Source organism: Papio anubis, chromosome 9 (genome assembly GCF_008728515.1).
Source record: "Papio anubis isolate 15944 chromosome 9, Panubis1.0, whole genome shotgun sequence".
Lineage (NCBI taxonomy): Eukaryota > Metazoa > Chordata > Mammalia > Primates > Cercopithecidae > Papio > Papio anubis.
Window position 1 is genome coordinate 63,608,997 of NC_044984.1, and position 25,845 is coordinate 63,634,841.

At 39.3% G+C, this 25,845-nt stretch overlaps 1 pseudogene; it reads left to right on the plus strand.

The window, feature by feature from the left end:
* The first annotated feature begins 1,034 nt into the window (after nt 1-1,034).
* Nucleotides 1,035-4,392, plus strand: LOC101019337 (annotated as a pseudogene).
* Nucleotides 4,393-25,845: the final 21,453 nt, after the last annotated feature.

The following is a 25,845-nucleotide window of genomic DNA, read 5'->3' on the forward strand; positions in this document are numbered from 1 at the left end:
CAGATTGTGCCTTTAAACTACTTTTAATGGCTACCTGCTGTTTCAACTTGTAACATAATTTTAACCAGTTCTTGCCACTGGGTGTTCGGGTTATTTCACTAGGTTTTTGAGTATTATAAAGGATGCTACAATGAATTTCCTTATAGGTAAATCTTAGTGCAAATACCTGTTTTCCAATAATGAATTTCTTGGAGTGCTTGGTTCAGAGTATGAATATTTGAGTTTTTTGACACAGTAAATTGCCCCGATTTACTTTTACCCTCAATGTATGTGAAAATGTGTATTTCTTCACATTCTTTTCAATAACTAGTGCTTTAAAAAAAATCTATTTTAGTGGTGGAAATTGGGTATCTTATTTTTAACTATTTCTTGATTGTTACAGTGGCTGAAATATTTTTAAATGTTGTGTGCTTCCATCTAGAGATAGGCATATATATAAAATGAATCAGTAAATAATGATTTGGTAATTCCATTTTAATAATTGAAGAAATAGTTCAGTAATACAACCAGTAAAGGGCAGACCCAGGAACTGAAGATCTGATATAGGAACCAAGAAAGATTTGAAAGATCCTTTTCTAATCTATCAAACCAGAATTAACCTAATAATATTTTGACTATTATGGTGGAGTCAGCTAATCAAATCAAACCCTTTTTATTTCCATTCTTATACTGAAAATGTTTCTAAGTTTACTTAGTGCACACAATAAGAGTCATTTAAAAAGAAGTTATTTTGCATTTAGATTGTCACCTTAGAGAATCCTTAGATAATAGTTATTTTTTTTGTAGGGTCTCACTCTGTCACCCAGGCTGGAGTAGAGTGGCATGATCATGGCTCATCGTAGCCTCAACCTCCTGGGCTCAAGCCTTCCGCATAGCTGGGACTACAGGTGTGCACCACCACACCCAGCTGATTTTTGTATTTTTTGTAGAGGCAGATTTTGCCATGTTGCCCAGGCTGGTCTCAAATTCCTGGGCTCAAGTGATGCACCCTCCTCAGCCTCCCAAAAGTGCTGGGTTTGCAGGCATGAGCTACTGCACCTGGCCTGAGAATACATTTAACTTTTTTTTTTTTTTTTTTGAGGAAATTTATAGTATCTTAACATTCTGAATAGAATTCTTGTGGTAGGTGTAAGAAAGTGGTCTTAATTTTATTTAGCTGTGTAATGCTGCTTTTTGTTTTTAGCCCTAGGTCAAAACATATTATAGGCTGTATATATATATTTTATATATATATATATAGCATTTGAATGTCTATGTGTGTGGTATTCAGGAAGGAGATATAAAGCCAATGAATATTACTTCTGTTTTTTTAGGAGCCAGGAAATGAAATAATTTTCATTCAGTGAGTAACTCAAAGTGATTGCAATGTGCAAAATACCTTGAGCATACAAAGAAAAAACAATTGACTGTCTGGAAGAAAGGAACTAAAGAGACTAATATATGCTGGTCACTTTCCCATATGTTGTTTCATGTAAGTGTTAAAAACAGTACTATTGGTGTTCCTCATTTACAGGTGAGGTAAGATATCTTGTAAGATTCAGTAGCAGAGCATTGATCCACGTTAGGAGTCAGAAAAGCCAACCCAGAGAATATGACAGTAGAACTGATTCTTAGAGGTCATTATTTGAAGATATGAGGTGATACATATATTGTGAAAGAATCTACATATAATGTTAATAGACTTAAAAATTTAGCAAGATCAATTAATATAAAGTCAATTTGGAAGCCAGATATAATGTAACTAGTGTTTAATAAGAGGTGTGCAAAGTTTTCTTTGTAGAAAGTTTTAAACCTTTACTGAAAGACATTAAGATAGACCCAAATCAATGGACATCTGCTCCTGAAAGTATGTTCTATAGACTGGCATTGTTGACATCAGTATTTCTGTTGTTGGGCAGGAGGAATCAGTATCATTAAATGTGACAGCTCCGCCCAAATCTATAGCATCAATGCAAATCAGAATAATATCCCAAGATGTTTGTTTTTGTTACTGAATATGACTGTCTGGTTCTAAATTTTATATGGAAGCTCCAAAGCAAATGATAACCGAGAGGGAGATGGAGTGAGACTTGCCTTACCAAGATACTAAGCTGTATTGTAAGTAAGATAATACAGACTTGATGCAGGAATAGACCATGGAACAATATACAGAGACTAGAAGCCACATATTATGAAAACTAGATTTATGATAGAATGGGAATCTCATATGTAAATGTCAACTTTAGGTGGATTAAATGTGGACTTAATGTAAGAGGCAAAACCAGACTCTTTTAAGAATAAAATATAGGAAATAGTTGTATGACCTTGGATTGGAGGAGTTCTTAAGACTCAGCTCACTGCAAGCTCCGCTTCCCGGGTTCACGCCGTTCTCCTGCCACAGCCTCCGGAGTACAGGTGCCTGCCACCACGCCCAGCTAATTTTTTGTATTTTTAGTAGAGACGGGGTTTCACCGTGTTAGTCAGGATGATCTCGATTTCCTGACCTTGTGATCATGCTGGGTTCACGTAAAAGTAAGACGTAAAAGTACAATAAAGACATAAAAGTACAAATTATAAAGGGAAAGATTGATAAATTTGAATAAAATTAAGAACTGATTATTAAAAGAGTGAAACGAAAAGTCCCAGACTGCGAGAAGATATTGGAACACAGATAATTGACAAGGACTTTTATCAAGAATAGGTAATAAACTATACATACATGAGAACAATAGAAGCCCAATAGAAAAATGGGCAATTCGGGCCGCCGCCGCTGCTGCTGAGTTGTTTGGGCTGCAGCGGGCGGTTTCGGCTCTTGGCCGCGAGCCACTTCTGCGGCTGCCCAGAGAACCAAAGGTCGCGATCTCAAGTCGTCTTCCTTTCCGCCCCCCAGGAGGAGCGAGAGGGAGCCACGGCTGATATGAGAAATAGACTTTCGGGAAATGGCCTCTAAATCCTAGCTGAATTTGTTAGCCTTCCTCTGTGGATCGGCAATAGAATTTTTGTTTTTTTTTTAGTGTTCTCAGCTATTTAGTATTTTGTTGGGAGAATAGGGTGGCACTCAGCCTAATACGCTTCATAATGATTCTCATGCGAGGCATTCAGATGATAATGACACAATCATCTAGAAGGACAAATGAACCTCAATGCAGATTCTAGCCAACATAAAGATGAGAACACCGACATCGCTGAAAACCTCTATCAGAAAGTTAAAATTCTTTGCTGGGTTTCGACAAGCCCTTAAAACCTAGAGAAAAAGGCCTCAAAGTTACGTGGGCCTAGCATTGTCACAAAGTGTTGTTATGAGTTCAGAAGAAAATAAAGACTTCACTACTGTGAGATTGAAAACCAAAGAAGGCAGAGATCAGCCATACTGGAAAACAAAGCTTTTCAGTATGTTCATGAACATTATTTAGAAGATGCTGATTGGTGTTTGAAAGCAGATGATGACACGTATGTCATACTAGACAATTTGAGATGGCTTCTTTCAAAATATGACCCTGAAGGACCCATTTACTTTGGGAGAAAATTAAAACCCTATGTAAAGCAGGACTACATTGAGTGGAGGTGCAGAATATGTACTAAGCAAAGAAGCCTTGAAGAGATTTGTTGATGCATTTAAAACAAGACAAGTGTACATTTAGTTCCTCCGTTGAAGACAGCACGGGGAGATGCATGGAAATTATAAATGTAGAAGCAGGAGATTCCAGAGATACCACTGGAAAAGAAACTTTTCATCCCTTTGTGCCGGAACATTTAATTAAAGGTTATCTGCCCAGAACCTTTTGGCACTGGAATTACAACTATTACCCTCCTCGAGAGAGTCCTGGTTGCTGTTCTGATCTTGCAGTTTCTTTTCACTATGTTGATTCTACAACTATGCATGAGTTAGGATACCTTGTTTATCATCTTCGTGTATACAATTACTTATACAGGTATCAACCTACCTTACCTGAAAATATACTAAAGGAAATTAGTCAAGCAAACAAAAATGAAGATACAAAAGTGAGGTTAGGAAACCCTTGAATGGAAGTTGTGATGAACAAAGGTAAAACGTCTAGCACTGCACTGAAGAAGGACTTCTGCATTTCTAACAGAACACTGGAATCCCAGTGAGGAATTCTAAGTGAACATTCCATGGAGAAATTTGTCACATGAATGACTATAAACTGAAGCTTTAAATGACCTGTGAAGTCTGTTAAAATGTGTTTTCATAAGTAATACATAAATATATCTATATATATGAAGAATTTGTGTTTTTAAAATGGTGGCCAGGTAAAGGAACTAGAAAAGAGATTTTGTTGCCTGTTTTTGACCATCTGTATTATTATTGTCACTGAGAAACTAAAACAATTAAATTTGCTAAAACTATACTGCACCATGTTAGTAATAAACAGATCTGCCCCAAAGAAATTTTTTTTTAAATGGACAACAGACATGAACTGACATTTCACAGAAGAAAGTTTATAAATACATGAAATAAAATTTAATTTTATTCTGGAAAGTGCATATTAAAATCACAGGTGCCATTTTTTACCTACAATATTGGGAAAAAAATGTTCAAAATGTAATCTATTGGCTAGTATATGATGCAAGGGAAAATACTGCTGGAAGGGGTATAAATTCATACGACGATTTTGGAATCTAGTTTAACATTACTTGGTAAAGTAAATGTGCATATATCCCCAGGAGAAACTCATATCTTTACACTAGGAGACATTTACAAGAATGTTTATAGCAACACCATTTGTAATAGCAGAAAACTGGAAACACCTCAAATATCCACCAATAGAATAAATAGTAGGACATTCATACAATAAAATAGTGTGGAACCTGAAAATGTAAGAACTAGTTATACACATGAACATAAAAAGATCTTAACATTGGCCAAGTGCGGTGGATCACGAAGTCAGGAGTTCAAGACCAGCCTGGCGAAGATGATGAAACCCCGTGTCTACTAAAATTACAAAAATTAGCCGGATGTGGTGGCAGGCACCCTGTAATCGCAGCTACTCAGGAGGCTGAGGCAGAGAATTGCTTGAATCCAAGAGGCAGAGGCTGCAGTGAGCCGAGGTCACGCCACTGCACTGCAACCTGGGCAACAGAGCGAAACTCTCAGAAAAAAGAAAAAAAAAAAACCTTCTTTACTGGAATAAGCAAGTCACAGATGAATTCACACAGTATTCCATTTATATTAGAGATTCTAACATTTAGAGACATATTAGAAAAGCAACGTAAGAAACCATTAATAAAATTCAGCATAGTTTTCTAGGAGCAGGAGGGTACAGGGATGTAATCAAGGAGGAGGTCTCATAGGGCATCTAATGTGCCGTAACCAACCAGAATGGCTGGCACCCAAGCCTTTTTACTCTTTGGACAGTATGTATTTTAATACACAAGTATGATGTATTTTATAATCAATAAAATGATAGAAATATGCTTACTATTGTATGTCTAGCTGAATTCTAGAGTTTGACCATCATACCTAGAAGGTGGTAGTAATAAATATTTAAAATAATGCTTAGGTATTTTTCCAAAAACATGACAAATACTACTTTTAAATAATTTTCTATTTATATTATCTGAAATTTTGTTTTAGTACATTTTACTTAAAGTAGGAGATGATAGTCCAGTGAGCGCATGGAAGTAACAAATAGTTAATGTTATAAACAGTCTTCTGCTCTATCAGAGAATCTCAACATGAGAGAGAGGAACATGTAGTTTGCAAAAGCATATTTTGAAACTTACTGCTTTGATATATTTTCTTTCAAATAATATCAAAGGAGAGTATAAGGCTTATATTTATCAGAAGTGAGCATATAACACCACTTCTCTCCAGATAGCCATAAAATTAGTCTTCATACAGCACCAGGTGGACAAAGCCAAGGGCCTGGTCACCAGCATCCCAAGTACTGGACTGGGGGTTGGGAGGACTTCAGTTACCAATTATGGTATCTCTAGGTCCACAACAAGGTAAACAGTGTGAAACTTTGATTTGCAGTTGATGCCACACAAAAATTTCTCTATTTGTTGTCTTGATTGGGACATAGTGATCAGTACAATTAATGTACCTGAATGGGGACCTAACAGTCATCCTCCCTTATGAAGCAGACAGCTGTAGAATTCCATGCAACTTGGGACCACTCTGCTGAGCCTGTATATCTTCCTGACATGTTTGCACCTGGTGGTAATCTACCTGTGCCAAACCATTTCTGCCCTTGTGGTGGTGTGGTATCTCGTTTTTCCAAATACTTTTTAGAGTCCTAACAGCTCTCAAATCTCAGAATGATGACCTCAATTGGAGCCTGCTTCCTGGAGAAATTGGCCAAGGTAGAGATTACCAGAACCATAGTCTTTCTAGGACAGATTAAACCTTAACATTGTTGAAAGCAACTACCATTACATGACAGCTTGCCAAGATGTGTTGGGGAAGCCAGGATTTTGGTGATGATGAATAGTGTCTTCCAGCATTTGAGAAACCTTAAGTACTGTTGGGTTCTGTGTATTCATTCATTCAGAATTAGTGAGTTGCCCATTAGATGTCAGGCACTGTGCTAGGGTCAAACTAAAAACTCCACTTGAAGATTAGCTAATATTTGCATGAAGCAGTGAATATTTTAATCTTCTTAGAGACAGGGTCTCACTATGTTGCCCAGGCTAGACTTGAACTCCTAGGACCAAGTGATCCTCCTGCCTCAGACTCCTGAGTAGCTGGGACCACAGGTGCGTGCCACTGAACCCAGCTATTTTGCTCAATCTGTAGGGCTTCCAATCTGCTATGTCTGAGATCTTGTTGAATCTTATAGAGATAACTTAGAAAAGATGTAGCTCAGGAATTTCATTTTTTGGGCTTTCACATATATGCACTTTTCAGGGTTAGCCAAAAAGAGGTGGTGCTGCAGTATTCAGGATGTCTTATGTCTTGGAAGAAGAGTTTATGTGAGGTCATGGGATCTGAATCAGATAAGATATAGTTAGTATCTCTTCAGGTAGGATTCATTTAACAAATATTCTGGTCGCATATCCAGGTGCCAAAATGAACATAGCTGTGAATATAACATAACATCCCTCATCTCTTGAAGATTATTTATAGTCAGGAAAGGCAGACAGTGATCAAATACATCGATTTGTGTTAAAAATTATTAAGCAATATGAAGCAAGGTATTACTATATATGTTTGTCATGGAAGATCCTTATAAGGTGTGATTTGAACAGAACTGAAAAGAGAGAGGGAGTGATAGTCATGTGGCTATCAGAGAGAAAACCACTTTTTATTTTTTTTATTTTTTTTATTTTTTTTTTTGAGACGGAGTCTCGCTCTGTCACCCAGGCTGGAGTACAGTGGCGCGATCTCCGCTCACTGCAAGCTCCGCCTCCCGGGTTCGCGCCATTCTCCTGCCTCAGCCTCCCGAGTAGCTGGGACTACAGGCGCCGCCACCTCGCCCGGCTAATTTTTTTGTATTTTTTAAAGTAGAGACGGGGTTTCACCGTGTTAGCCAGGATGGTCTCGATCTCCTGACCTCGTGATCCGCCCGTCTCAGCCTCCCAAAGTGCTGGGATTACAGGCTTGAGCCACCGCGCCCGGCTACTTTTTTTTTTTAAGATGGAGTTTCACTCTTGTTGCCCAGGCTGGAGTGCAATGGCGCGACCTCGGCTTATTGCAACCTCTGCCTCCCGGGTTCAGTCGATTCTCCTGCCTCAGCCTTCTGAGTAGCTGGGATTACAGGTGGCCGCCACCATGCTGGCTAATTTTTTTGTATTTTTAGTAGAGATGGAGTTTCACCATGTTGGCCAGGCTTGTCTCGAACTCTTGACCTCAGGTGACCCACCAACCTTGGCCTTCCAAAGTGCTGGGATTACACGTGTGAGCCATGGTGGCCAGCCAGAGAAAACATTCTCGCAGAAGTAATAGTGCAAGTGCCCTAAAGTGTAATTGAGGCAGCAAAAGGCTGATAGAATGAGGGAAAAGAAGAATGACCAGAAACGGGTTCAAGAAGATATTTGGGGACATGATTTTGTAGGGCTTTATATGGGAATGACAAAATTTGGAAGCATATGAGCAGATAAGGTATAATCCTATATTTTATCACTGGTTACTATTTGAAGAATAAGCTGTTAGGGAACAATTCCAGAAGCAGGTGGACCAATTGGAATTAAAGCAAAGGCTTTAATATGGGTAAGAGAGAAAAGTATAGTTTCTTAGATTAGGGTAATAGCAGTGGAAACAAAGATTCCGAGTTTATTTTTAAGGTAAAACTAACTTCATCTGTTGCTGTATAGGTGAATATGAGAAAAAAAAGGTCTCCAAAGTTTTTGACTAGGAAAATGAAGGAAAAAATAAGTCATCTAATACTGAAAGAAGACTGGGGAATGGGGTGGAAACTTTTGAGGGGGTAGGTATCAAAAATTTCATGCTGGGTATGTTGAGTTTGAGAAAACAGACCACCAAGTGGACACATCAAGTAGTCCTTTGAATATACATATTGGGAATTCAAGGTCAGTGTCAGGGCTAGAGGTAGAATTGTGGGAAGTATAGGGCCAGGCGCAGTGGCCCAAGCCTGTAATCCCAGCACTTTGGGAGGCCAAAGCAGGCAGATCATGAGGTCAGGAGATCAAGACCATCCTGGCTAACACGGTGAAACCCCGTCTCTACTAAAAATACAAAAAAAATTAGCCAGGTGTGGTGGCGGGCACCTGTAGTCCCACCTACTCGGGAGGCTGAAGCAGGAGAATTGCTTGAACCCAGGAGGTGGAGGTTGCAGTGAGCCGAGATCGCGCCACTGGGTGACAGAGTGAGACTCCGTCTCAAAAAAAAAAAAAATTGTGGCAACTATGGGTGTATAAATAGTATTTAAAGCAGTGGGACCAGATGAGCTCACTGAGAGAATGATAGTTAAAAGGTCAGCAGGCTGAACCCTGGGGTTCTATATTTAAGATAGAGAAAATTAGAGTGACTCAATAAAGAAGACTGAGGGGACAACCTGTGAGGTAAGAGAGCTGAGAGAAAGAGAAAAAAATTTAAAGTTGGGGAGTTGAGTGGCCTTGAAGCAAAGTTTCATAAAAGAGGGAGAAACATTAAGTGTCTGGCATACTACTGAAGGATTGACTAAGATGAAGACTGAATTGACCATTTGATTTGACAATTAAGTTCATTAGTGGCTGAGTAGTATGGTTTGAGTGGAGTGGTGAGGACAAAGGATGATTTGAGTGAACTGAGGAGGGAATAAGAGGGGAGATAGTGAAAACAGTTTTATTGTTTGCTTGCTTGTTTGTGGAGATTGGGTCTTGTCCTGTCACCCAGGCTGGAGTGCAGTGATGTGATTATGGCTCATTGCAGCCTCAACCTCCTGGGCTCAAACAGTCCTCCCACCTCAGCCTCCCAAGTGACTGGGACTACAAGTATTCACCACCAAGCCTGGCAATTTTTAAAAATTTTGTAGAGATGAGGCCTTACTATGTTGCCCAGGCTGGTCTTGAACTCCTGGACTCAAGTTATCCTCCTGCCTTGGCCTCCCAAAGTGTGAGTATTACAGGCGTGAGCCACTGTGCCCATCCCAGAAATGGTCTTTAAAAGAGTACTGTAGCATGTCAGCAAGGTGATGGAACAGGAAGCCCAAGACCCTTCTTCTGTCATGGATAAATGAATTTAACAATGATAGACCAGATTCCTCTGTGAGAAGTCCAGAAACCAGTTACAGGTTGCTTTACCACAGGTGAGACTAAAATCAACGGCATCAAATCCAGGTAGGTAAATTCAGCGACCTGTCGCTTGCCAGAGCCTCCCAGCCCCCCAACCCCTACACAGCGTGGAACAATTGGGAGGAAACCTTCAAACTTCTATCTGCAGAGGGAAAGGTATATATAGAACATACATATATAGAACAGATATATATAGAACATATATCCAACATTCTAAGTTTTGGGGGCCTGGCTGAGGGACTGCTTTCTGTATTTTTGCCTGAATCTGAGCACTAACAGCAACGGGGCACCAGCTGTAATCTCTGGGAGCAAACTGCTCTGGAGTCTGCAGTACCACAGACAGACACTAGGCGAAGCTCCAGTTCCATGACTTGCTATAGCACCCAAGATGCCACGGTATTGCAGGGGAACTTCTGATTAGAACCGCAAACCTCTTCAAGCAGAATTCGCACACAAGCCTAAAGAGGATGCATTCCCAGAAAAGGCTTAAGAAGCCTCTAGAATCTCTAGCCAGGCTGAATGGAGAAAGTCTTTGATATAGAAAACGAGATGAGAAAATCTGGGTGAGATGGCTGATTCTTCAATACTAAAATCCCAACAAAAATTAATGAGACATAAAGAAATGGAAACATGGCACATTTAAGAAACCAATTAAATTTCCACAAACCAACTTGAAATAAATGGAGGTAAATGAGGTGCCAGAGAATTAAGAAATACCATTATAAAAATGCTTAATTAAAATAGAGCATAGATAGCTAAACAAAACCAAGAAAATCATGGATAAACAGATTGAGAGTATCATCAAAGAGACAGAAACTGTAAAGAAGTACCAAACAAATTCTGCAACTGAAGAATACCTGAATGGAAAAAAAAATCTCTATAGGGAATGAACAGACTTGGAAAGGCAGAAGAAAAAATCAGTGAACTCAAAGACAGGACTTTCAAAATTGCTGAGGCATAGGAGAATGAAAACATATGAAGAGAGCCTAAGGGGCTTATGGGACGCCATCAAATAGAACCACATTATGGGAGTTTCAGAAGGAAAATAGAGAAAAAGGCACAGACCTATTTAAAGAAATAACAGCAAAAAAATTTCCTAGATATGAGAGAAACCAACATATAAAAGAAACTAAGAAAATGCCAGCAAAGATAAATCTCAAGAGACCACACCAAGACACATCATAATAAACTATCAAAAACAGAGAATCAAGAAAGCAGCAAGAGAAAAGCACTCATGTACAAGAGGGCTTTTAATTATTAGCAGATTTCCCAGCAGAAACCTTGCAGACTAGAAGGGAATGGGATGATATATTCAAAGCACAGAACTTCCTGATAAGGTAAATGCATAGAAATATATACAGACCTATAATATTGTAATGTAGGTGTGTAAATTACATTTAATTCTAGCATAGAATTTATCATTTATTATTTTTAAAGGTGGGGTCTAGCTTTGTTGCCCAAGCTGGTCTTGAATTTTTGGGCTCAAGCAGTCCTCCTGCCTTACCCTCTGAGTAGTTGGGGCTACAGGTGTGCACCACCATGCCCAGGTACCGGTTTTGAATACAAAAAACAAAAGTGTAAAAAGTAATTATATATTTGAGTTAATGGATACTCATTATAAAAAAAAAGGAAATTGTGTTATTAATTACAAAGTGAAGGGGGGCAGAGATGTAAAGGAGTAGAGTTTTTATACATGAATGAAGTTGTTAGCTGTTTCAAATAGAATGTTACAATGTTTAGGTGTTTTATGTAATTGCAATGGTAACTTCAAAGAAAATACCTACAAAATATACACAAAGGGAAATGAGAAGGGAATCAAAGCATGTCACTACAAAAGAAACAACACAACAAAACAAAAAAGACAGCAAGGGAAGAAAGTAGGGACAAAAAAGCTACATGACATACAGAAAACAACAAAATGGCAATAGTGAGTTATTTCCTATCAGCAATTACTTTAAAGGTAGATGTGATGAACACTAATTAAAGATATAGATTGGCTGAATGGATTTAAAAAAAAAAAAAAAAAGGTCCAACTATATACTATATGCTCTTTACAAGAGACTTACCTTAGACTTAGGGACACACAAAATCTAAATGTGAAGGGGTGGAAAACAGTTCCATGTAAATAGGAAGCTAAAAGAGAGCAGGGGTAGCCATATGTAATATTAAACAAGATAGTCTTTAAATAGAAACTGTCAGGAGGACAAGAAAGGATGTTATGTAATGATAAAGGGTCCATTCATCAGGAACGTATAACAACTATAAATATATGCATATCTAATGTTAGAACTCCCACATAGGTGAAGCACTGACAGGACTGAAAGAAGAAATTAACAGCAACAAAGTAATAGCAGGAGACATAATACTCCTCTTCCATTTATGGCCAGAACAACCATACAGAAGATCGACAAGGAAACAGAAGACATGAACAACAGTATAGATCAGTTGTCTCTAACTGATGTCCACTCAATAACAGCAGAATACACATTCTTAAGTACTCGTGGAGCATTCTCCAAGATAGACCACATGTTAGGCCGTAAAACAAATCTTGACAAATTTAAGGAGATTGAAATCATACGAAGTATCTTCTCCAATCACAATGAAACAATAAATCAATAGCAGAAGGAAAACAAAGTTCATGAATTTGTGGAAACTAAGCAGTGCCCTCTTGATGAATGGTCAGAGAAGAAAACACCAGTGAATTTAGAAACTATCTGGAAATAGATGAAAATAAAAAGGCAACATATCACACTTATGGAATGCAGTGAAAGTAGAAGTGAGAGAGAGGTTTATAGCAGTACCCTGATACTGAAAACAAAAATACAACAAGAAAACTATGGACCAACATTTTGGATTAATACAGTAGCAACAAAATAGGTAGATAAGGAGTTCACCTGAATCGAATAAAGGTCACCTGGGCATGGTGGCACAAGCCTGTATTCCTGGCTACTCGGAGGCTGAGGCAAGAGGATCACTTGAGCCCAGAAGTTCTGGGCTGTGGTGCGCTATGCTGATCAGGTGTCTGTATTAAGTTGGGCATCAATATGGTGACCTTCCACAGTGGGGGACAACCAGGTTGCCCAAGGAGGGGTGAACTGGCCCAGGTCAGAAAAGGAGCAGGTCAAAACTCCTGTGCTGATCAGTAGTGGAATCACGCCTGTGAATAGCCACTGTGCCCCAGCCTGGGCAACATAGTGAGACCCTGTCTCTTTATATATATGTATATATAGGTCATATATGACACTCAGGGGAGAAAGATTGAAAGCTTTTTCTCTAAGATTCGGAATAAAGCAAGATTGTCCACTGTCACCACTAATACCGCTAATATTTTGAAGGGGTGGCCTGCCCTTCCACACCTGTGGGTGTTTCTCGTTAGGTGGAACGAGAGACTTGAGAAAAGAAATGAGACACAGAGACAAAGTATAGAGAAAGAAAAAGTGGGCCCTGAGTTCCCTTAGTATTTATTGATAATTATCTTTACCATCTTAAAGAAAAGGAAGTGGCAGGATAATAGGATCATTGTAGGGAGAAAGTCAGCAGTAAGACATATGAATAAAGTTCTCTGTGACATGAATAAGTTTAAGGAAAAGTGCTGTGCCTTGATATGCATATGCAGACATCTCCATAAACCTTTTTAGTGCATAAAGAGCAGCATTGCACTAGCAAGTCCCACCTTTCACCCTAAGGCGGTTTTCTCCTTTCTCAGTAAACAGAACATACAATCGGGTTTTATACCGAGATGTTCCATTGCCCAGGGACGGGCAGGAGACAGATGCTTTTCTCTATCTCAGCTGCCAACAACCGCCAAGAGGCCTTCTTTCCTCTTCTACTAGTCCTCCTCAGCACAGACCCTTCACGGGTGTCAGGCTGGGGGACGATCAGGTCTTTCCCTTCCCACGAGGCCATATTTCAGACCATCACATGGGGAGAAACCTTGGACAATACCTAGCTTTCCTAGGCAGAGGTCCCTGCGACCTTTGGCAGTGTGCGTATCCCTGGGTACTTGAGATTAAGAGAATGGTGATGACATTTAACCAGCAAGCTGCCTTCAGGCACTTGTTTAACAAAGCACACACTGCACAGCCCAAAATCCTTTAAACCTTGAGTCACCATAGCACATGTCTCTTGCAAGGACAAGGTTGGGGGTAGGGTCACAGATTAACAGCGTCTCAAATACAGAACAAAATGGAGTCTCTTATGTCCACTTCTTTCTATATAGACACAGTAACAGTCTGATCTTTCTTTCTTTTCCCCACATTTTCCCCTTTTCAACAAAACCACTATTGTCATCATGGCTCGTTCTCAATGGTCACTGTCTCTTTGGAACTGTTGGGTATTACTGCCGACTAACAGCAGACAAAACAGGCACACAAGGATTAATATGAAATTTACAATAGTAGTACTTTACATGGTCTTAACCAAAGTGACAGAGTTAAGATTTGCGAGGCCATCAGCAACTCCTGCAATTGCCTCAGTTTCTGGTACCAACACAGAGATCACATACTTCACAAAGTAATAAAATATCACAAAGCAAGTGGAGGCAGGATGAGATCACAGGATGGCATTAAAATTAAAATTGCTAATGAAATTTCGGGCAAGCATTGTCATTGATAACACCTTATCAGGAAACAGGGTTTGAGAGCAGACAACCTGTCTGACCAAAATTTATTAGGTGGGAATTTCCTCGTCCTAATAAGCCTGGGAGCGCTACAGGAGACCGGGGCTTATTTCATCCCTTTGGCTTCAACTGGAAAAGGCGGCACACTTCCAAGGAGGTCGTTTATAGGCCTACCCTCAGAGCTCATTTTCTTTCTCAGGGATATTCCTTGCTGAGAAAAAGAATTCAGCGATGTTTCTCCTATTTGCTTTTAAAAAGAGGAGAAATATGGCTCTGTTCCGTCCGGCTCACCGGCAGCCAGTTCAAGGTTACCTCCCTTGTTCCCTGAACATCGCTGTTATCCTGTTCTTTTTTCAAGATGCCCAGATTTCATATTGTTCAAACACACATGCTCTACAATCAATTTGTGCAGTTAATGCAATCATCACAGGGTGCTGAGGTGACATATATCCTCTTCAGCTTGCAAAGATGATGGGATTAAGAGATTAAAGTAAAGACAGACATAGGAAGTTATAAACGTATTAATTTGGGAGAACTAATAAATGTCCATGAAATCTTTACATTTTATGTTTTTTTCTGCCATGGCTTCAGCCAGTCCCTCCGTTCAAGGTCCCTGACTTCCCGTAACATCCTCTCTCCCTTTCCATCTATATAAATGTGCCATGGCGACGAAGGCTTGTTCGTTCTCTCGATTTTGACGCAGGATTCTTTGAGTAGTCTGGCACACTACCATCTCCGTGTAGGCACTTTTCTTTGCATCTCTGATGGGTTCTTTGTAGAACTTCAAATGTCTAGTGGGTATCCAAACAGGAAGCTGATTTTCTCCTGGTGAAACACAAGCAAAACCTCTTCCCCAGGTTATCACCTTCTCTTTTCCCATGTCTTATTTTTGTTGTCTTTCCACTAGATCAGTTTTCCTTCACGTGGACTGTTCTTTTTACCAGTAAGATGTTGTTCTGCAGAAGTCGTAGTCTGATTTCTATAAATGTTTAAAAAATTTAAAGTATAGAGTGCTAGATTAAGCTGCATCTGAGGAGTGGTACACTCCTTACTGTCTCCCCCTTCTTTTTGTTTAACTAACTGAGTTTTGAGTGTTCTATTAGTTCTTTCAACTATGGCCTGTCCTTGGGAATTATAAGGAATTCCTGTTGTATGTGTAATTTTCCCCTGATTTAAGAATTTTTGGAAAGCTTTACTACAGTATCTTGGTCCATTGTCAGTTTTAGTTTTTTCTGGAACTCCCATTACAGCAAAGCAAGATAATAAGTGTTTTTTAACATGGGAAGTACTTTCTCCTGTCTGGCAGGTTGCCCATATGAAATGTGAATAAGTATCAACTGTTACATGAACATATGATAATTTTCCAAATGAAGGTACACGTGTAACATCCATTTGCCATAATGCATTAGGACACAGACCTCTGGGATTAACTCCTGCCTCTTGAGTGGGCAGGTGTAGTACTTGACACTGGGTGCAATGTTGTACTATATCTTTTGCCTGTTTCCATGTGACATTAAATTTGTTTTTTAACCCTGCTGCATTTACATGAGTCAAAGCATGAAGTTCTTGTGCTTTTATGAATGCAGAGGATACCAGTAAGTCAGCTTGTTCATTTGCTTTAGTTAAAGGTCCTGGTAAATTAGTGTGTGCTTGAATATGAGTAATATAAAACGGAAAATTCCTTTTTCTTACAGTTTGCTGTAGTAAATTGAACAGCTGGTTTAACTGATCATCCGTGCTATATTTAATTAGAGCTGTCTCAACATCCCTTGTAGCCTGTACTACATATGCAGAATCTGATATAATATTAACAGGTTGCTTAAAATCTTGTAACACTGTAATGACTGCAACCAACTCTGCCCTTTGAGCCGATTGATATTGAGTTTTGATTACTCGCTCTTTTGGCCCTGTGTAAGCTGCTTTTCCATTGCTGGAACCATCAGTAAATACTGTCGGAGCATTTTCTAGAGGTTCATCTCTGGTAATTTTAGGTAAAATCCAAGTAGTCAATTTTAAAAACTGGAAGATTTTTGTTTTTGGGTAATGATTATCAATAATTCCCACAAAATCAACAAGACCAATCTGCTATGCACCAGAATTGATAAAGGCTTGTCTAACTTGTTCCTTGGTTAAGGGAACAACTATTTTGTCTGGGTCATTACCACACAGTTTTATTATTTGTAATCTTGCCTGACCAATTAATGTAGCTATTTCATCCAAGTACAATGTAAAAGTCTTAATTGTACCGTGAGGAAGGAATGACCACTCCACAAGATCAGTATTTTGAACAATGATGCCTGTTGGAGAATGTGCAGTAGCAAAAATCAAAAGTTGGAGTGGGGCTAAGGGATCTATTTTACTTATTTGCGCTGACTGAATTTTTTCTTCCACTAATTTAATTTCTTTTGTTGCCTCTGGGGTTAATATTCTTTTACTATTTAAGTCTGGGTCTCCTCTAAGGATAGAGAACAAATTTGACATGGCATAAGTAGGAATGCCTAGAGTTGGCCGAATCCAATTAATATCGCCTAACAATTTCTGAAAGTCATTTAATGTTTCTAATGTGTCTTTTCTTATTTCTATTTTTTGTGGCTTAATTTTTCTATTTTCTATCTGCATCCCTAAATAATGAAAAGGAGTAGAGGTCTGGATCTTATCAGATGCTATTGTTAGTCCTGCGTTGGCAACCTCTGCTTGCAGAAATGTGTAACAGTCAATTAATTTGTCTCTTGTTTCTGCAGCACATAAAATAGCATGAATATAGTGAACGATATAACAATCTGAACAATTTGTCTCTAACTGGTTGAAGGACTTGACCTACAAAAGTTTGACAAATAGTTGGACTATTAAGCATTCCCTGAGGTAATACTTTCCACTGAAACCTGGTGGCTGGTTCTTTATTTTTTATGGCTGGTATAGTAAAGGCAAATTTTTCACAATCCTGCTCTGCCAGAGGAATGGTAAAAAAGCAGTCCTTTAGATCAATTATAATTAAAGGCCAGTCTTTTGGGATCATGGCCGGAGAGGGCAGTCCGGGTTGAAGAGGCCCCGTGGGTTGAATTACGGCATTTACGGCTCTTAAGTCCATTAACATATGCCATTTGCCTGATTTTTTCTGAATTACAAATACAGGAGAATTTCAGGGCGAGAATGAAGGCTCAATGTGTCCCTTTTCTAATTGTTCCTTTGCTAATAAATGTAAAGCCTCCAGTTTTTGTTTCGGTAGCGGCCACTGATTTACCCATACCGGTTTTTCTGTTTTCCACGTTAATGGAATGGGTTTAGGCGGCTCTACAGTGGCCGCCCCTAAAAAGGATACCCTATTCCTTTTCTTTCTTGATTTTTCTCAGTCTCAATTGGGACTTTAATGCCATTTTCATTTTTTCCTAATCCCTTTCCTGGTATATATCCCATCTTAGTCATGATTTTTTGACTCGTGAGGCTGTATAATGGAGCGGGCATAATGATTTCCACACCCCATTGTTGTAACAAATCTCGACCCCATAGACTAACAGGAATTGAAGTAATCATTGGCTGAACAGTACTTTCTTGATCATCTGGCCCTAAACAATGTAAAATCATTGTACTTTGATACACTTCTGAAGCTGTGCCTACGCCGACAAGTCTCGTAACAGCCTTTTGTTCAGGCCAATTTTTTGGCCACTGATTTAAAGCAATGACAGAGACATCTGCTCCAGTGTCTACCAACCCTTCAAACTCTTTTCCTTGAATAATGGCCTTACACACAGGTCTGCTCTCAGAGACCTGACTTGCCCAATATGCAGCCTTTCCTGCCGGATCAGTGTTTCCAAACCCTCCTGTTCTTTTTATCTCACTGTTTCCAACTTTAATATAAAGTAGGAGTAGTAATTGAGCGATCCTGTCTCCTGGACTGGCACTCCAAGGAACTGAGGAACTAATAACCAATTGAATTTCGCCTTTATAGTCTGAATCAACCACACCAGTATGAATTTGAACTCCCTTTAGATTTAAACTTGATCTTCCTAAGATTCGTCCTACAGTCCCCTCAGGCAATGGGCCGTATACCCCTGTGGGGATTTTTCATGGAGGCTCCCCTGGAAGCAGAGAGACTGCTTGTATAGTACATAAATCTACTGCTGCACTGCCGCTTGTGGCAGGGGATAATTGCTGTATTGTGATAAGTGCCTTATTCCCTGAGACACTTGTGACAGTGGGGGTTGTTGTTCCTGAAAACCCTGAGGAACAAAAGGCTGAATTGGGAATGCCCCAGTTGGTTGCAAGGCCTGAGGCTGGCCCCTCCTCTCGTTTCCCGACAGTGGTTGCCCATTTTTATCAAATTTAGAATGACATTGATGACCCCAATGTTTTCCCTTTTTACATCTTGGACATAGGCCAGGTGGCTCTTTATCTGTTGTTGTAGTAGCTTCAGTAGTTACATTTTGTTTATCTGAGACTAGGCAATTCTTTTTTAGATGACCAATTTGACCACAATTGTAACATTTTCCCCCAAATATTCTAACTTGTCCTCCTAAAGCAACTCCTGTGATTGCTTGAGCCATAAGCATAGCTTTATGCATAGCTCCTCCAATTCCATCGCAGGCTTTAACGTACTCTGAGATTACATCTGATCCTGCCGGAACCCTTCCTATTAATGGCTTAATGGCTGATTGACAATCAGGATTGGCGTTTTCATATGCCATCAACTCCACTATGACCTTACGGGCATTCTCATCGGTAATTGACTTTTGAGCAGCATCTTGAAGTCTTGCTACAAAATCAGGGTAGGGCTCTTTAGAGCCTTGTCTTATTGTATTAAAGGAGGGGCAGGCGGTTCCTGGGTCTTGGATTTTCTCCCAGGCCCTAAGGCAGATAGCCCTAATTTGCTCAATGGCCTCATTTGGCATTATTACTTGTTGGCTAGCAGTGCTCCAATTTTGACCTATTCCTAATAGTTGATCTGCGTCTATGTTAATTGGAGGATTGGCAGTCCTATTTCTTCGGACCTGTTCTTGTGCCTCATCAATCCACCAAGTCTTAAATTGTAAAGATTGAGAGGGTGAGAGTGATGATTTTGCCAGAATCCCCCAATCATAAGGAATGAGTCTATGTCCATGAGCAATGGAATCTAATAATGTTCTCATGTAAGGAGAGCTGGGTCCATACTGTTTTACTCCCTCTTTCATTTCTTTTAGCATTTTTATAGAAAAGGACTCGTATCTGGGTTCAGCTATGGGAGGCTCTCCCTCATGGGCCCCTTCTCCAGGTAGTCTTGAGTCTAATATTACTGGGAATTGCCATGCTTCAATATCTCCTTGTTTTCTTGCCTTACACTACCCTGTGTACTAGGCGGTGCTGTAGGATTAAGTCTCATGGTGAGCGGCTGAGGATATGGCACCCTGTGCTGTGGTGCTGGAAATGTTCCTGGCTGTCCATACGGATTTTCTGGGGGCTGCCGATACTGAAGTTCGGCTGGCGGCCAGTATTGATAGGCTACTGGCGGCTGGGTCTTATTTTCTTCCGGCTGATATTGTGGACACTGTATTTGGATTGGCATTGCCATGACAGAGACTCTTATCTTTTTCTATTTGATCTTCTTTTGGAGTTTGTACTTGTTTAACCTGCATTTGTGGTTGTAAAGTTACAGGCGTCTGAGCTGCTGTAAGAGGAGTTGGCCATCGTGGTTTAGACTCTGATGGCTCTGCTAATTCTGGACCTCTCTCTTCTAATTTTAACGTTTCAGGATATATCACTTCCTGTAACTGATTATCGTCAACATTTTGCGTTGACCGAGCCATTACCGGCTCTGCTACACATTTACAGTGTGAACTTTCCGTTCCTTTCCGGGATTCTATCCCTGCCTCTTTTTCACAATCTATTACACAGCATTCAGGGACATCAGAAACTGAAACGCTATCTTCTTCTGTTTGAAACGGTTCTAAAGCTACTTTAATAATGACCCAATCATTCCATACTGTGAGTGGAATGATTTTAGCTTCCCTACTTGCTTGTTTTAATTCTTTGCCAATTTTTTCCCAGTCTTTTAGATCTAAAGTTCCCTGTTCTGGAAACCATGGGCAAAACTGTTCTATTGTTTGAAATAATGTAATTAGATTTTTGGTAGACTTTAACTCCCCCTCTTTTAAAGATAATTTTAATAAAGCTGCGATAAAGAGGCATATTTACTTTTAGTTTGCCCCATTATTACCCTAGGTTCTTCCTAGAGCACAAGCTTACCACAAGGCTGACTGTAGATGTACTCGGGAGTCTCTCGTCAACTTGTCCTCAATGACCACGCTCGAGCGTACCTTCACCTTAGAGAAAAGCACCCACGTTGGGCACCAGATGAAGGGGTGGCCTGCCTCTCCACACCTGTGGGTGTTTCTCGTTAGGTGGAACGAGAGACTTGAGAAAAGAAATGAGACACAGAGACAAAGTATAGAGAAAGAAAAAGTGGGCCCAGGGGACTGGCGCTCGGCATACCGAGGACCCATGCCGGACCGGTCTCTGAGTTCCCTTAGTATTTATTGATAATTATCTTTACCATCTTAAAGAAAAGGAAGTGGCAAGATAATAGGATCATTGTAGGGAGAAAGTCAGCAGTAAGACATATGAATAAAGTTCTGTGTGACATGAATAAGTTTAAGGAAAAATGCTGTGCCTTGATATGCATATGCAAACATCTCCATAAACCTTTTTAGTGCATAAAGAGCAGCATTGCACTAGCAAGTCCCGCCTTTCGCCTTAAGGCGGTTTTCTCCTTTCTCAGTAAACAACATACAATAGGGTTTTATACCGAGATGTTCCATTGCCCAGGGACGGGCAGGAGACAGATGCTTTTCTCTATCTCAGCTGCCAACAACCGCCAAGAGGCCTTCTTTCCTCTTGTACTAGTCCTCCTCAGTACAGACCCTTCACGGGTGTCAGGCTGGGGGACGATCAGGTCTTTCCCTTCCCACGAGGCCATATTTCAGACCATCACATGGGGAGAAACCTTGGACAATACCTAGCTTTCCTAGGCAGAGGTCCCTGCGACCTTTGGCAGTGTGTGTATCCCTGGGTACTTGAGATTAAGAGAATGGTGATGACATTTAACCAGCAAGCTGCCTTCAGGCACTTATTTAACAAAGCACACCCTGCACAGCCCAAAATCCTTTAAACCTTGAGTCACCATAGCACATGTCTCTTGCAAGGACAAGGTTGGGGGTAGGGTCACAGATTAACAGCATCTCAAATACAGAACAAAATGGAGTCTCTTATGTCTACTTCTTTCTATATAGACACAGTAACAGTTGATCTATCTTTCTTTTCCCCACAATATTTAATGTGAGAAGTCTGGCAAGAGCTATTAGGCAAGAAAAAGAAATATAAGACATCCAAATTGGAAAAGAGGTAAAACTACCTCTGTTTGCTGACAGTATGCTCTCATATTTAGAGAATTCTAAAGATACCACAAAATCACAACTAATTTCAGCAAAATTGCAAGACACAAAGTCAACACATAAAAGTCATTTGAGTTTTTATGCACTAACAGTGACCAATCAGAAAAGGAAATTAAAAATACATACCATATACTATAACATGAAAAAGGATAAAATACTTAGGACATGAAAGACTTGTATACTGAAAACTACAAAACATTGTAAAGAAATCAAAGAAGATTCAGATAAGTGGATTAAGAGCCCATGCTCATGGCTTGGAAGACTTAATATTGTTAAAATATCCATACTACCTAAAGCAATCTACAGATTCAATGCAATATCTATCAACATTCCAATTCATTTTTTACAGAAAATAGAAAAAGTTCTAAATTGTATATGGATCCTCAAGGGACCTCAAATAGGCAAAACAATCTTAAAAAAGGACTGAGTAGAAGGCCTACACTTAAATGATTTCAAAACATACCACAAAAACTGCAATTAAGATGATGTGATGATGGCATAAAAATAAATATATAAACCAATGGACCAAGTTAGAGAGCCCAGAGATAATTGTTTGTACATATGGCCACATGAACTTTGACAGTGTATCTATGACACTTTTCCACAATAGGGAAAGGAGTATCTCCACTAAATGGCGTTGGGGAAACTGGATGCAAAAGCGTGATGTTGGATCCTTACCTTGTACCACATACAAAAATTTAAAAGGATGGATCAAAGACTGAACTCTTAAGACTTGCAAATATAAAACTCCTAGAAACTATAAAACTAGAAAATTATGGGAGGAAGTCTTCAGAACATTGGATTTGGCAATGATTTCTTGAATACAACACCAAAAACAGGCAACAAAAGCAGTAATTGATAAATGGAACTACACCAAACTTAAATGCTTTAGCACATTAAAGGAAACAGTGAAAGGCAACCTATAGAATGGGAGAAAATAATTGCAAATCATGTACCTGATAAGGGGTTAGTATCCAGAATATATAAGGAACTTACAACTCAGCGACCAAAAAAAAAAAAAAAAAAAAGTTAAAAATGGATAAAGGACCTGAACAGACATTTCTCCAGAGGTGATATGCAAATAGCCAATAAATGCACAGAATGATGCTCAATATCACAAATCATTAAAGAAATGGAAATCAAAACCACAACGAGGTATTACCTCATACATATCATTATGGCCACTATCAAAAGAACAGGAGTAATATATGTTGGAGAGGATGTGGAGAAGTTGTAACCCTTATGCATTGATGGTGGTAATGTACAGCCACTGTGGGAAACAGTATGGAGGTTCCTCAAAAAATTAGAAAAACCATATTATCTAGCAATTTCACCTCTGGGTATACATGCAAAATAATTGAAAGCAAGGTCTCTAAATGATACTTGCATACCCATGTTTATGATGGCATTATTCACAATAGCCAAGAGGTAGAAGCAACCCTAATGTCCATTAACAGATGAATGGATAAGGAAAGTGTGGTATATTTATACAACATAATACTATGTACCCTTAAAAAGAAATTCTGTCATATGCTACAACATGAGTTATCCTCAAGGACATGATGTCAAGTGAAGTAAGGCGTTCATAACAGGACAAATACTATATGATTCCACTCATATGGAGTATTTAGAGTGGTCAGAAATCACAGAAACAGTGTAGAAAGGTGGTTTTTAAGGGCTGTGGGTGGGGGAAGAGGGCTTAGTGTTTTGTGGATATAGAATTTCGGTTTTGCAAGATGAAACATTCTAGAGATCTGTTGCACAATAATTTGAATATATTTAACACTATCAGAATTAATCATTTTAGGTAAAAAATGATTAAGATAGTAAAGGTAACATGTGTTTTCTTTTTTACTACAATAATAATAGTAATAAGTGTATTGTAAAGAAGAGCTGTGAATCTGGCCGTGGAGTCATGCACTTGTAGTCCATGCTACACAGGACGCTGAGGAGGAAGGGTTTCTTGAGCTCAGGAGTTCAAGTCCAGCCTGGGCAACATAGCAAGACCTCATCTCCAATTTTTAAAAATTGAAAAGAGAAATGGGAAAGTAACTAGAAGGGAATGTTATTATTAAGCAATGGGTGTTTGGAATTTGCACAAGCCAAGTGTCGTGATGATAGATTCAGAACAGTCAAGCCACATTTGGAAGGCCACCTTCCACTTCTTGCCTTTCTTTATATAAAGTTGAAGCCTCAAGAAGTACACATTTTTACAAAATAGTCACCTCCAATGAGCTACTCCTTGTGGGGAGTAGTGGGAGTGTAAGAAAGGTATGGAACAGTGAATACGTTGAGGCCTCCAGAGTCTTCAGTGGAAAACATTGTCTCCATATGGGACTGGGAGGGCATCATGGACTTTTAGCACAACTTGGTTATGTTTACTTACAGGTAGCCTCTGTTTCTAAGAATGCAAAAACTTTGCAAGGACACAAATGATCTCACAATAGTGCAAACACCTTCCATATTGCAGTCATATGCTATGGAGAAGTTTAGTTGCCTCCATATATGAAAATTCTTCTCATATATATTTATTCAGGATTTTTGTGGGTTAATAGATGGAATAGAAACCCATTCCTTTTAGGGCAATCATGTAGACAATTCTAATCTCATAATGCTGCAAATGTGGCGAATCATTGACACTAGTAACTTGATGACATCTTGGATCCAAAGTTTGATCTTGTAGAAATGAACCAAAGCAACAAGAGACAGGTAAAACACACTGTATAAGTTTCTTAGCGCGGTCATAACAAAGTACCACAAAACAATAGATACTCATTGTCTCTTCAGTTCTGGGACCTAGAAGTTCAAAATCAAGGTGTAAACAGGTCTATGCTTCCTCTGGAAACTCCAGAGAAGTCCTTCCTTACCTCTTCCCAGCTTTTGGTGGTTTACTGGCAATTTTTGGTGTGCCTTGTTTGCAATTGCGTAACTCCAGTCTTTGCCTTAGTCATAACTTGGCATTTTCCATGTGTGTCTCTGATCTCCCTTGACTGTCTTCTTATAAGGATACCATTAAGATTGGATCAGGAGCCTACTCTATTCCAGTATGACCTCATATTAACCAATTACATCTGCAATGACCCTAATTAGAGATGAGGTCACATTCTGAGGTACTAAGAGTTAGAACTTCAACATATCTTTTACTTACATGGGAACCCGATTCAACCCATAACACCAAGCAAAACTGGATACCAGATGAAGATCCTCAAATGTAAAAATAGTTAAGTAGTGTTGACAGGTGGTGTGAATGGACTGTTGGCATAGTGGGCTGGGGAGGGATCGTAGCAGCTCCTAGAAAGAACAAATGAGGATATATGATCTGAGATATTGCCATTGCACTGGTACATAAGGATACTAGAGGAAAAAAAATGTGAAAAGAGCAGTCAAACATGGCATCAGACAAAATTAACCAGAAAAACACAGTATAGAGAAGATGGAAAGTACCAAATACCAGTATCACCCGTCTACCCAGAAAAAAGGAGCCCCTGCTCTGGGTTCCACACTTCAGAGGGACCCATCTATCACAAGCACATGTATTTATTAAAGAACACGTAGGCAGCTCTGTACTTTTGGATTTGATGCTCAGTGTCAGCACAGCATGAATAATAGTTCTAAATTTTTGTGAACAATGCCATTGGATCCTCAGAGATTGGATCCTCAGAGAAATGCTTCTCCAAATCCTTTGCCCAGTATCTTTAAAACAATGGGTAACTCTGCCCAACTATTATTCGGGTTTATGGATTGACTGCTACTGGCACTGCTGCATAGATCAGCGAGGACTGGAGTGTCAGAAGTTTCAGGAAGCAGAAATGACAACCTGTCATATTTTGCCTCAACATAAATGCAAAAGATTTTTGCATAATACAGTGTTGTTTTCCACTAAGTGCCCTACTGATTTTATTGCTTCTCTTTGTGTTCAAAGTGTACACATTTTTTACCCCTTTGTGGAAATTTGGTACACTTTGAATAAAATGTTTCTTTTGTAATCATCTAGATGATTTCTGCCAATGCAACAGAAATTATGTGAAAACAGTATAACATTTGTTGTGATATATTGTGATTGTGCTAAAATGAAGGCAAAAAAATAACAAATATAATTTATGAAATGCATGTGTTTATTTTTTATGCAAA